Genomic DNA, 12,168 nt, shown 5'->3' on the forward strand with positions numbered 1-12,168 from the left:
AATTCTGAAATCAATTTAGGCCTTTTTCCAGTCTAACATTGTAGCTTTTACTTTGCTATCATGTTTTGTTCAATTATGGCTTTTTCTTTTAGCTTTATGTATAACCCATTGAAAGTTTTCTTTATGTTGGTTCTGCACATTTCTTATTGATTTTTCAAGTTTTAATTTATTTTGTCCATGTTATAAATAGAATGATTTCCTTATTCTAGTTCTTACCTTTTTTCTCTTTAGGTAAAAAAGATAGTTCTTCCATAATATTCATTTTGGAAGAAAACAGTTTGAATTTTATATTATATTAGGGCTTCCAATTGTTTTCACTTTTCTTTGGGAATAAAACTTATGGGAAAAGATTTTTAAATATCAATATGTTTGTTTTATGCTCTAGTCCAAATCCATAATTTATGTAATCCTTGCAATGGAACCCTGTGAGCTTTTCTACTATCATCGCCATCTGTCCACTAATAAACATCAGATATCAACTGGGGAAACTAAATCAAACTTGGGGAATATTGAGCTATATCAAGAAGCACACTGAAGAGAGAGTTTCTCTAATTGCAGAAACCAGATAAAGTGTAGACTAAAGAAAAAAATAGGAGCAATGGAAAACAGACTAGAGGAAAAGGAATAGAAACTCTCCACAGCGGCATTCGGATGAAAGGTTTGGAAACCATAGTGTCATATGAGGAGTGAGGAAAAGCCCTGATGCATATCCAGCCTGAGGAGATGTTCAACATATTTTTTTCAATGAATAAGTGAATGATGTTCAGTATGAAGAGAATATATAGAGGGTATGAAAACTGCTTTCAAGAATTTAGAATCTTGTTTTGGGAAAGAAGAAGCAAAGTTCTTTGAAAGACTCGAAGGTTGCTTTAAGATTGAAGAGAAAGAATTTAATGTGAAGAGCAATTTTTTTTTTCATTTGGATTAAGAATAACTTTTGGAAAAGAAGAGATCTCTAGTAATGGAAATCATTCGTTCACCAAATGTGCCTGAGGTGATACAGGTGATGGGCAAGGTTTGGGTTTTTGATGACAGCCATTTACTAATCATGAACTCATGAAGATGGAGAGAGTTGGGAGGAAAGGAGACAGGTACTGGATAACTAATTACACTATAATTCCAATTCAAATAATTGTTATGAAGGAGAACTGCACAATGCTATGAATATATTACCTGAAGCATTTCAGCTAGTCTCAGGGATTTAGGATTCCCTGAGGAAGTGACATCAGGGTTGTGAGTTTAATGCTGAGAAACTCTAAATAAGGAGAGGGTCGGGGAGAGTGATATGTCCCCAGGTAGTGGAAAGAGTGTATAAAGGCTCCAGGGAAAAGAGAGGAGCCAGTTTGGGGAGCAAAGAGAGGATGAGTATGCCCAGAGTGAGTATGTCCAGAGAGGTGAGTGAGATAGAATGACTGGTCACTGACAGAAATTAGGGAAAATAAGTTGAGTGGTGAGTTACCAAGGAGCTAGGTGGACATTGCCACAGTGACGTCATACCGAGAAAGTCATCTTGCTGAACACCAAGGACGGATTTTCAGCCCATTTGCCTGACCAAGCTTGTGAGTTAGAATGAACTCTTCAATGTCCCAAGACCCTGTGTCACTCATAGTACTTGACCCTTTCTGCGTGAACACTATGAAATCCCCTAAAATAGATAGTGCAAGGCTCAATACTCTTGAAGGATGATTTTCCTGTAAAGTAAAATCTTCACAATTATATAGCCTGTACAAAGTTAGGTTTTCTTTATCATTTCTTATATATTATTTATTATTTCTTTATCTTTGCTAGTTGCAATGTCTTGCAGTTCCAGTAATTCTTGCACGATGTTAAATAATTATGTCGATATTGGGCATTTTATATTTTTCCCAGTTTTTAATGTGTCCAGTGTTTTTTTATCAAATACTATGCTGGTCTTTGCGTTAAAACACATTTTTTTCTAATTGAACTAAAATGCATTTGAAGCTATAGCCTATCAAAACTTACTATATTTGAAAACAAAAACTCATGTTTAATTTTCGAAATGGTATTCCCACTGTGCTGCATGACTTCTCGAATCGTGAGATTTACTTTTCTATTTTAAAAATAAAAAATACTCTGATGGAGCTGAGGATGGTAAAAACAGTGAGGTGGTGTGATGGATGGAGGCAGAGAGGCTGTGACACTTTTGTCAAATATCTACACATGTCCCTCTTGCAGTGTTATTGCTCTTTGTGAAAGGACACTTTAAAAATACACGCCAGAAGTACTCAAACTTTTTTAGACGATGAGAGCAATGTGATTCCCTAAGATTCATCACTATGGCTTGAACAGTCTGAAGCACACGATATGGACACGTGCCCATTAGGTGCTCTACCTTTCCTTTAGGGAATCCCACGCAGATCCTGTCCAGTCTTACCAGTCAAACCTCTCAAAACGCATCTCCTATATGATCCTCTGATTCCCCTACTCCACCAGATTCAAACTGGTCCCAGTGAAAATGTGTTTGACTATGAAGATACCTTACCATCCAGGATAAGTGGAGGAAAAGGTAAGAAGTATTCGCCACTTAGTTTTTTCTGTCTTCCTTCCAAGACCTAAAGACTCTCCTGCAGAAAGGCATGTAATCAAAACTACAGGCTTGGAGCTCTAGTTGAAAACTCCCCTGGAAGACACATGTCTTCTCAGAGGAATGTAAAAGTCACTGCCATGTGTTAGAGTGCCTTTGTCCATATCTTTGTCACAGAGATGTGATAAAATGACTTGGGCAGAGGTTTCTCCCAGCATATAACTTCCTCACCTGGAAACCCTACGGCTGTGGCATGATTTGAAAGCGAGGAAGACTTATAAATTATAAACCATTGTAATTAAATGTGAAATTGTCACTCATCAGGTTGCCATACCATTCATAAAAGCCTTCCCAGCCCATTGCACTGGATTTCTTAATTTGCTTCTTGTGAGGTAGTTAATTTTCTCTGTAATTGAAAGACTATCCATTGCAAATGATTTCTAGGAGCAAGTGAAAACTGGTCAGTGGGTGTTGAACTATTTTCCTTTATTAATTTACAGTGGTTTCTTCGTGTCCTCTGAATTTCTAACTTGATTCCAGAAAAGGTCAAGCATTTGAAAAGGGGCCTTGTAGTTGGCTGTAATCAGTCATCTTGCTGTCAGTTTTAAGGAAAGAAAAAAAAAAAGCCTGGAAGATCAGGTGGATGAAGAGAAAAATTAACCCGACATAACCTTAGGTTTATGACACTGAAAATCTAGTTAGGCAAGTTGTGGACTGTGTATTGTAGTAAAATACCTTTGTGAATTATAAAGTAACCTAAATGCTCTCAATGGAAATGCTTTACTAGTGCCTAAAGCAAACTATTTTATATTTTCTCTTGTGGGAAAATGACTATGATTTGGTTTATAAGACACTTAACTCAGAGCAAGGACTATTTTGATGACACTTTCCAAGGACATTGACAACAATGATTACTTCATTTAATATTGGACATCAGTCTTTCCAAAAAAAAAATCAACAAATAATCGAATCACTAGGAGTTAAGTTTCCCAGTCCTTCAAATAATAGCCTGTCTCTTAATCTAATGACTTCTTATACTGTTACCTTAAATTTGCATAGGATTTCTCTAAGGAGCACAAAGTGATTTCCAGACCATATCTCATTAATTCTTCTAAAAGCACTGCCAAGGGAGAAGGCCAAGAGAAATAGAAAAGACTTGTTTCTATTCGAAAAACAATATATCCTTCATCCATATTTAGAATCTCTGCATGTGTGACCACAGCTACTAGTGTTAAGCAGCCAGATTCTTTCCATATTCTTGAAGCTTGCTTTATATAACAACAATTTAAAATTTTAAAAAATCCTTTCTTATCTGGTCTGTGAAGTAACAAAAAAATGGAAAGTAGCCTTGCTATATTGAGTAAATTAAAGAACATTTGACATAGTCTTGAAGGGCTTATTCAAACTGGTATACGAGAGGACAAACTGCAATGAAACAAGCTGATAATCTTTATTGCATGCCCAGGCGTGGCCAAGTTCCAGGTGACTTTTCCGTGTTGCAAACACAGGAAAGGTTTCAGTTGGCTTATTAAGGGACAAGTGGAGGGAGCATCTGGACAGGTTCTGAAGTCCTTAGTGTGCAAATGCAGTGCATGCTATCAAGGGCAATCTTTCCCAACATGCTGAAAAGGAATGAAATGTAAGCAGGAGTTTTCCATGTATTAAATGTCAAGACGTGTTTATGGGGAAGAGACGGAGGTTTGAGGACAGACTCCTGCTAGTGCACCGTGTACTTCTCACCAATGCTATAAACAATACAATAGAGGGAAACCTGAATACAGTCCAAGAGCCATCAAAGTGCCAGAATGTTGTGGGCCCGTCTCTGGCTTCCATGCAGGTGTAGAAGGACACTCGGGCTGAGTCATGCAGAAGGGGATAACCAGTCCTCACCGGTAGTGATGGGGATGATTCTAGACCCCAGGACCACAACTGAATTTGGAGGATCAAGCGTTGGAAATCAGCAGAACACGATAAGCAAGAACGAGGCCAAGGATACTGACAGATCCAAATCCTTCTGAAATTCCTTTGATAATTGATTAGATGGGACTCAGGCACTGGTAACAGGCAGCTGAAATACACAGGCAACAGGGTGAAAGAGCAGCAGCAAGGACCCCTGCAAGCACCCCCGCTGTTCTTTTTCCTGGCAGGTCCAGAAAGGTAAAGGCTGAGTCCAGGAGAATGAATCACTGCTAGAAGCTGCTGTGCTGGGCGCTGGCAATGGCCACCACCATGGCAGTGAGAGGGAGTGGGGAGGGACAGCTGCATCTGGAGAAGGGATTGTTCACAAGGGAGAGCCATTCCTCATTGAAAAGACAGCTGGCAAACTCTGGAACCCAGGAGTGTCTCAGGTCTTCCCACCCCGGGACAGATGCTCAGCAGTACAGGACTGGCATCCAACTTAGCAGCTTCACCAAAACCAAAGAGAAACCATGCAGAAAACAAATTTCCTCTGTCAGGATCACCCATGGGCCAGTGCCCTCAAGGAAACACAAATTAAAACAATAACTCAAATGTCACAGATGTGGAAAGAGTATAGAATTGGAAATTAGACGGCCTTTCTTAAACACACACACACACACACACACACACACAAAACTCCAAGCTTTTCACATGTATAACTTTTTTTTTAATCTTCAACATCCTATGAAATGGATCAAAGAAGTTTTTACCACCATGTTAGATGAAGAGAGCATCACAGAGAAATTAATTAAACTGCCAAGGTCATTCAATCCCCTATTAGAAATCCAGTCTCTTGGTATATGAAAAGGAGGGAAATGCATGCTTTCTTTTTTTTCACACAGACATTTAATTTATTCAAAAGATCAAATGATACCACATATTGTGATATCGGCTCCATGCTTACTCCTTTTTACAAGCATCCTAAGCCTCCTTGTAACCAGGTTAGGAAGTTCATACTCCTCCATCACTATAATTTGTAAATTATTGTAAAAATTTATATTCACGTTTATTTTAGCCTTCTAATTAATGTGGCTGTGATGGAACTCATCTTAGCCTCATTTCCCTAACTTCAAATCTTGCCTCCACCATGGCCGATGCTTTCAAAGATGAATGAGAACAAGTCCTTCTCTTTAGGAATTCATTATCTAGTGGGGAAAAGAGATAAGAACTATAAGAGCAAAAAGTGCTAAAATACGCCTAGACGCAGTGTAGTATAGAAAAATGACCAATTTAATTCTGAATATTTTATAATGTTTATATACTTTTCAGCACTTGTGTATTATAGCCTATAAATTATTTTTAATCTTATTTTATATTCAAAACAACTGTTAAAGAAGTTCCATATGAAAAGTAAAGTGAGACTCACAGATGTTAAATGAATAACTAATATGCTGAGTAAGAAGCAGACACAGGGCACAGATCTCAGGCTTCTGGCTTTAGATCCTCTGCCCTTCCTTTCCACTATTTAGATGTTTGAACCTAATACAAAAGGAGGGAAACACAGGATTGAAGAGAATGATGGGAGAGAGAATGTGTGATCAAAGCTTCTGTAGAATAAAGAAAGGAGAAAAGGAATAGTCTTAATTTCTTCCTCTCTATAAAGGGATCAATAGACCCTAACATGAGGGCATTTATAAAGATTGAGTGATATAGGGGCGACCTGCAGAGCCCTCAGAACGACCTCGTACAAGGAACAGCTACCATTGTTGGGGTATAGGACAGACAGGCTGGAGAGCTGAGCCTGGAAAATTAGCTTACTACATACTGATGCCATGATCAGTATTGTGACTTAACCTAACATCGTATTTTGGTCAATCCCCTATGCCTGAAATGCTTCCCATTTTCACATGACTCTTCTTTTGAAATCCATTGGTACTTTAACTATACTTCTCTTAGTAAATCAATTGAATTACATTTTAAAAAATAGTTGTAAGTCCAATTTCTCACCTTACCCTAATGATGAGGTTAGCAAGAGTACTTTAATACTCTTTACCTGCCTAAACAACTAATGCAGTGTTTAAAATGGAAAATGCTCAAATATTTTCATTATTTTAGTAAGCACATTAAGGCTTATTATGAAACATGAAGCATAATCCTTTCTAGGCCCATATTTATAACCCCGGTGCCTATTTGCTGTACTCAATATATATTTAGATGAATGAAGGTACAATACCTATTTGCTGATGGATTAATGAGTTGAAGTTCCTGAAACTCATATTTGACAGGAAATACCTTATTTTGCATTCTGTGGTAGGAGATATATATGGAAGGTTTTGATGTACTTCTAAAACAAAGTAATTTGTGTAAAACAGATTTGCAATGAGTGGCCCATATATTTAACATGTGTATAAAGCAGGGTTTTTTCAAGTCGGCTGAACTCATTAGGGTGTAGTTAAGAAATAGTATTGTTTTTTTCTCTCTCTTACAAATGTCTTCTAACATGATTTATTAGATCTCCTTTTCTTGCTGCAGATATAACTTGGGCTGATTCCACAGACTTTTTTTTTTTTTTTTTGCTGGGTGAAGTACTTTATTTTATTTTATTTTTTTTTTACAAATAGTTTATTGTCAAATTAGTTTCCACATAACACTCAGTGCTCATCCCCAAAGTGCCCTCCTCCATGCCCATCCCCCTCTCCCCCCCACATCCATCAGTCCTCAGTTTTTGTCAGCATTCAAGAGTCTCTCATGGTTTGCCTCTCTCCCTTTCCCCCACCATTTCCGCCCTTCTTCTCCCCCTTGTTCCTCCGTCAAGTTCCTCCTAATCCTCCTATACGTGCAAACATATGATATTTGTCCTTCTCTGCCTGACTTATTTCGCTCAGCATAACACCCTCAAGGTCCATCCATGTTGCTACACATGGCCAGATTTCATTGTTTCTCATTGCCATGTAGTATTCCATGGTATAGATAAACCACATCTTCTTGATCCATTCATCTGTTGATGGACACTTAGGCTCTTTCCATGTTTTAGCTATTGTGGAGAGTGCTACTGTGAACATTGGGGTACATGTGCTCCTATGGAAAATAAAAATAGGCATGAAGAATTAAAAAATGCGATAAATGAGATACATCATAAATTAGAGGCCTCCAATGCACGGATTGAAGAGGCAGAAAGGAGAATAAGTGATTTAGAAGACACCATTATAGAAAAACAAGAAGCTGACAAAAAAAGAGACAAACTGATCCGGGAACAGGAAAGAAGAATTCGAGAGCTCAGCGATACGGTCAAACGCAACAATATCCGTATCATAGGAATCCCAGAAGACGAAGAGAGAGGGAAAGGTGCTGAAGGAGTCCTGGAACAAATTATAGTGATTCCACAGACTTTTAGTAATTTTCATCTCTTGGAAGAGTCTTTGAACTGTTTCATTTTCGGGGTGTTGGAAGTTCAGTCCAATCTAAATAAAAATTTTAATCTCACAACCACATTTAAAAAATTTCTTGCCCTTCACATCTGAAATGATTAGTGGCTCAATAGACAGCTGAATAGAAGGTATTTTTGGTCTGTATTTCATTCTTCATCTCTCCTTCGTTCTTCTTAAGGTCAGATAAAGGGGAAGAGAGATTAGAGGGGGATAAGTTACAGGCTTGTTTACTTAGCTGGTGAGTATTTCTATACTATAAAACATCTTCTGTCGTGGAAAGTGCTCTAGCAGGTTCTTTAGGACCTAGGAGGTAGAGGAAGGTGTTGTTCATTGTACAGTTAGCTACCTGTTGCAGGGGACTCTTTCTGGTTACTTCCAGGCCTTTCTCAGAGCCGCTGACTCTTCCTTCCTCGTTCCCTTCATCCAGGCAAGTAGGTGGCTTACACATACTTTCAGGTGACTCACAACTTTACATTTTGTTTTTTTTAGCTTATCATCCCTCATTCACCCTTGTCTAGACAAATAGTAAAAGGATACATAGAATCTTTCCCTTCACTGCCCTCTTCTTCCTGCTTTGCTTACTGCCTGCCTCAGTCTACCCCTTGTCACATGTCAAGTTTTCTCAAGAATTTTTTTTAATATCTTTCTATTAACAGTGTAATGCAGATGGGAATGATACTTTCTTCTGTTTGTATGCCTTTCCCCATCCTCTAAGAGATTCTCTTGTACCCACCTACCCCAACCCCTGCTCCACCACCAAAGTGGTCAGCTGAAATGGTAGAAAACTACTCACGCAAATTCCTAGTAAAGAATCCTCTTATTAATAAGCCTCTAACATCCTGTTTTATGAGGTGGAGATGGTCAGTGTTTAATATAATGCCTTGATATGTCTACCATCCACTTTAGAATATGCACACATCTATCCTTCATTTTCTCAGCTTCTGGCCTAAGTCAGAGACAATGAAGAAAGTACTGAATTAAAGTTAAAACCATCAGTTTGATTGATAGATGATATAGATAAACAGATAGATAGATAGATAGATAGATAGATAGATAGATAGATAGATAATAGAGAGATTCAGAAAAACAGATGATAGGTGATTGACAGATCCAATGAGAGATAGATAGATAGATAGATAATGACATATAAATAGATACATAATTGAAAACAGATTGTTACCCTATACCTTTCTTGTGATTTCACTTGTACACAAAGTAAAAAGGTTAATAATAAGTGAAGGGACAGAGAGATTATAGCCTTTCCTGTAATAGCATGAAATTTTGTGGATTGTGAAGTTTTGACTGAGTCTTCTTGGGGTTTGAAGAATTAATGACAGTTGACTTGATACCAGGCCATGACCTCAGATGCCAACTTGGATATGAACAGACACATCTCCAATATGACCAAGAAGTGGAGCTCTTCTCCCCACTTCCTCTAATATTTTTAAAACACTATATTTGATACTATACTGTAATGTTGATAACATGAAGTGAATAAAATATATCCCTGGGTGGTCATCTCAGTCCAAGTGAAATCATCTTTTTTCAGTTGGAAAAAGAATGGATGGCCAGAAAAACTTACTAGCTATAAAATTGCCAAACTTCAAAGTTTACAAAATAAAAGCAGTTCAAAACGATACTGTATTTTCACTAAAAGAATATGATTGTCATGATGTTTTTCTCCACTCCATACTTATTCTTATAAAATAATATCTTTTTAAAGTATAATTTCCATGATTTTTCATCATTCCACTTTATAAATCTATTATAATTTGTTTAAGCCATCCAAAATTGTTGAGTATCTACATTGTCTTTTAGTTGTACATTGTTATAAAAGCTGTCTTAATAAACATCTATATAAAACTTTCAACAACTATAATAATTTTCTTAGCATAATTTTTAGAAATAGAATTGATCAGTAAATATGTGTGCCTATTATAAGGATTTTGATACTGGTCTCCATGGGCTTTGACGCAGTGGCAGCCTATGCGGCGCTGAGGGTGTTCAGGGGGAACGTCCAGCTGGCGGCTCAGACCCTTGCCCAAAGCCTCCCTCTCGACCTGCAGCTCACGGCCGAAGACTCCTCGCGGACACTGTCCACGTCCCCTTCCGATTCAGCAGGTGCCTCTAGTGCCTCAACAGATGAAGATATGGAAGTGGAATAATGGGTAGAAATAAGTACTGAGTTTCTGCTTATAAATTCTATCATTATGAAAAGTCAAAAAAGAAAACTACTCTCACAAATTCCTAGTAAAGAACCCTCTTATTTAATAAGCCTCTAACATCCTGTTTTATGAAGTGGGAATGGGCAGTGCTTAATATAATGCCTTGATATGTCTACGACCCACTTTAGAATATGCATAATCTACCCAATTACATGGTAGAAATATACCAGTTTACCACTAATTATAAGTGTAAGAGAGTGACATTTCCTCATACTCTTTCCATTTAATACTTTTAATCTCCAACTAGTATCTTTCCATTTAATACTTTTAATCTCCAACTAATATATGAAAAATGGTACTGCATTTGTTCGATTCTCTTAAGATGAAATATGTGTTTTATATTGTTTACCATTTGTATTTGAAAATAAGTATGTCAATATATCTTGCCCACTGGAATATTCATGCTTTTTATTTCTTTGTATTACTATATAAAATCACATTGTTTTATTTCTCATAACATCGTTGTTTGACATCTTATATTCACTTTTGGTATGCTTTGATATAGCAATTTTTATGTAACAAATTTCATCAAGCAGTCAGTTGATGATTTCTGCCTGTGCTAAGTATCAGTAGGTTTATCTTAGGGTAGGTAGACAAGGACTGTGTATGAAAAAAGATGAGAAAGACAGAGCAGCATGTGGAATAAAGTGTATATAAAATGTTTGAGAACAGAAATTCATTATCCCCCTCCTTAGAGATCTCAAAATCTTCCTTATTGAAATCTCATTTCGGAGGAGGCCCAAATACTGCAATATCTGTTTAAAATTAAACAATATCCTAAGTGTTACTAATGGGTTATGATTTCACCTAAGATAAACATATTAAATGATTTAATTATAATTTGTTTTAGTTTGGTGGTAAAAGTAGTTATTCTTTTGACTTTATTTTATACTCTTAACAGACCATTTTCAAGGGGAGAGATTATGAGAAATTATATTTTCATTATAAATGCATGGATGCTTTTATTTTTATTTTTAAATAGGCATATCGAGTCTTAGAATAAAAAATGAGATATTTTACTTTAAGTTAAAAAGAAATAGGCTTTCACTTTTAAAAACTTTGAGATGTGCCAATAAGATTTCATTAGCAGGAAAAACTGACAATGTAGTATATGATATTTCTTAGGTTTAATGTGCATAAGAATCACCTGGGAACTTGCTAAATTACAGATATATTGAGGTGGGCCCTGAGATTGTGCATTTCTAACAAGCTTCGAACAAGCTTGCAAGTGATGCTGATAACATATGGATGTGCAGATCACGGTTTCTGTAGCAAGCATACAGAGAGAACTATTCATTTCAGCAGCAGATAGAATTGACCTGTTTCATTGGAATTTGTTTTGTGTGGGAGTCTTGTTATGCTCTGTTTATTGTTTTTTAATCTGCCAAGCTCTGACAATTAAATGAGATGGTGACTATAAAATTCTTAGCTGAGTGCCTGTCAGTGTTAAGAATCATGTAACCTCTGGGGCCCCAGGGTGGCTCAGTTGGTAAAGTATCCAGCTTTGGCTCAGGACATGATCTCTCAGGTCATGGGTTTGAGCCCTGCATCAGGCTCTGTGCTGACAGCCAGCTCAGAGCGTGGAGACTGCTTCAGATTCTGTGTCTCCCTCTCTGTCTGACCCTCCCCTGTTCACAGTATCTCTTTTGCCCTCAGAAATAAATAAAACATTTTTTAAAAATTTTTAAAAATAAACTAAATTAGATCCTTTTGTAGTTCATAAGCGTGATGATTGGGTGTTCACGCCACAGTGTGACATGTGCCACCCTTAAACCCTGTTATGACACAGGCACATTACCCATCTGACATAAAAAAAAAATTAAAAAAATAAATAAACTAAATTAAATAAAAAAGAATCATGTAGCCTTTGATATTAAAATTAATGTGTTCTGTCCAACAACAAAAACTTTATTTCTCAATAATAATTAGAAGAGATAAACAACTAGTTAAAATGAGGTGATTTAACTATTTACTCATCTACCATACAACTTTTGAAAACAAATAAAGGCAATAAAATCTTCCATAAAATTAGGATATTGATATTTTAACTCTTTTCCTTCCCTTTCTTTCA

At 36.9% G+C, this 12,168-nt stretch overlaps 1 non-coding gene across 1 annotated transcript; it reads left to right on the top strand.

The window, feature by feature from the left end:
• Window positions 1–11,801: 11,801 nt before the first annotated feature.
• Window positions 11,802–11,905, top strand: LOC120237858. The gene has a single exon (XR_005530066.1). It is a non-coding gene; the product is annotated as a small nucleolar RNA U13 (small nucleolar RNA).
• Window positions 11,906–12,168: the final 263 nt, after the last annotated feature.

This window comes from Hyaena hyaena, unplaced genomic scaffold, assembly GCF_003009895.1.
Source record: "Hyaena hyaena isolate Hyena2069 unplaced genomic scaffold, ASM300989v1 scaffold_191, whole genome shotgun sequence".
Classification (NCBI taxonomy): Eukaryota; Metazoa; Chordata; class Mammalia; order Carnivora; family Hyaenidae; genus Hyaena; species Hyaena hyaena.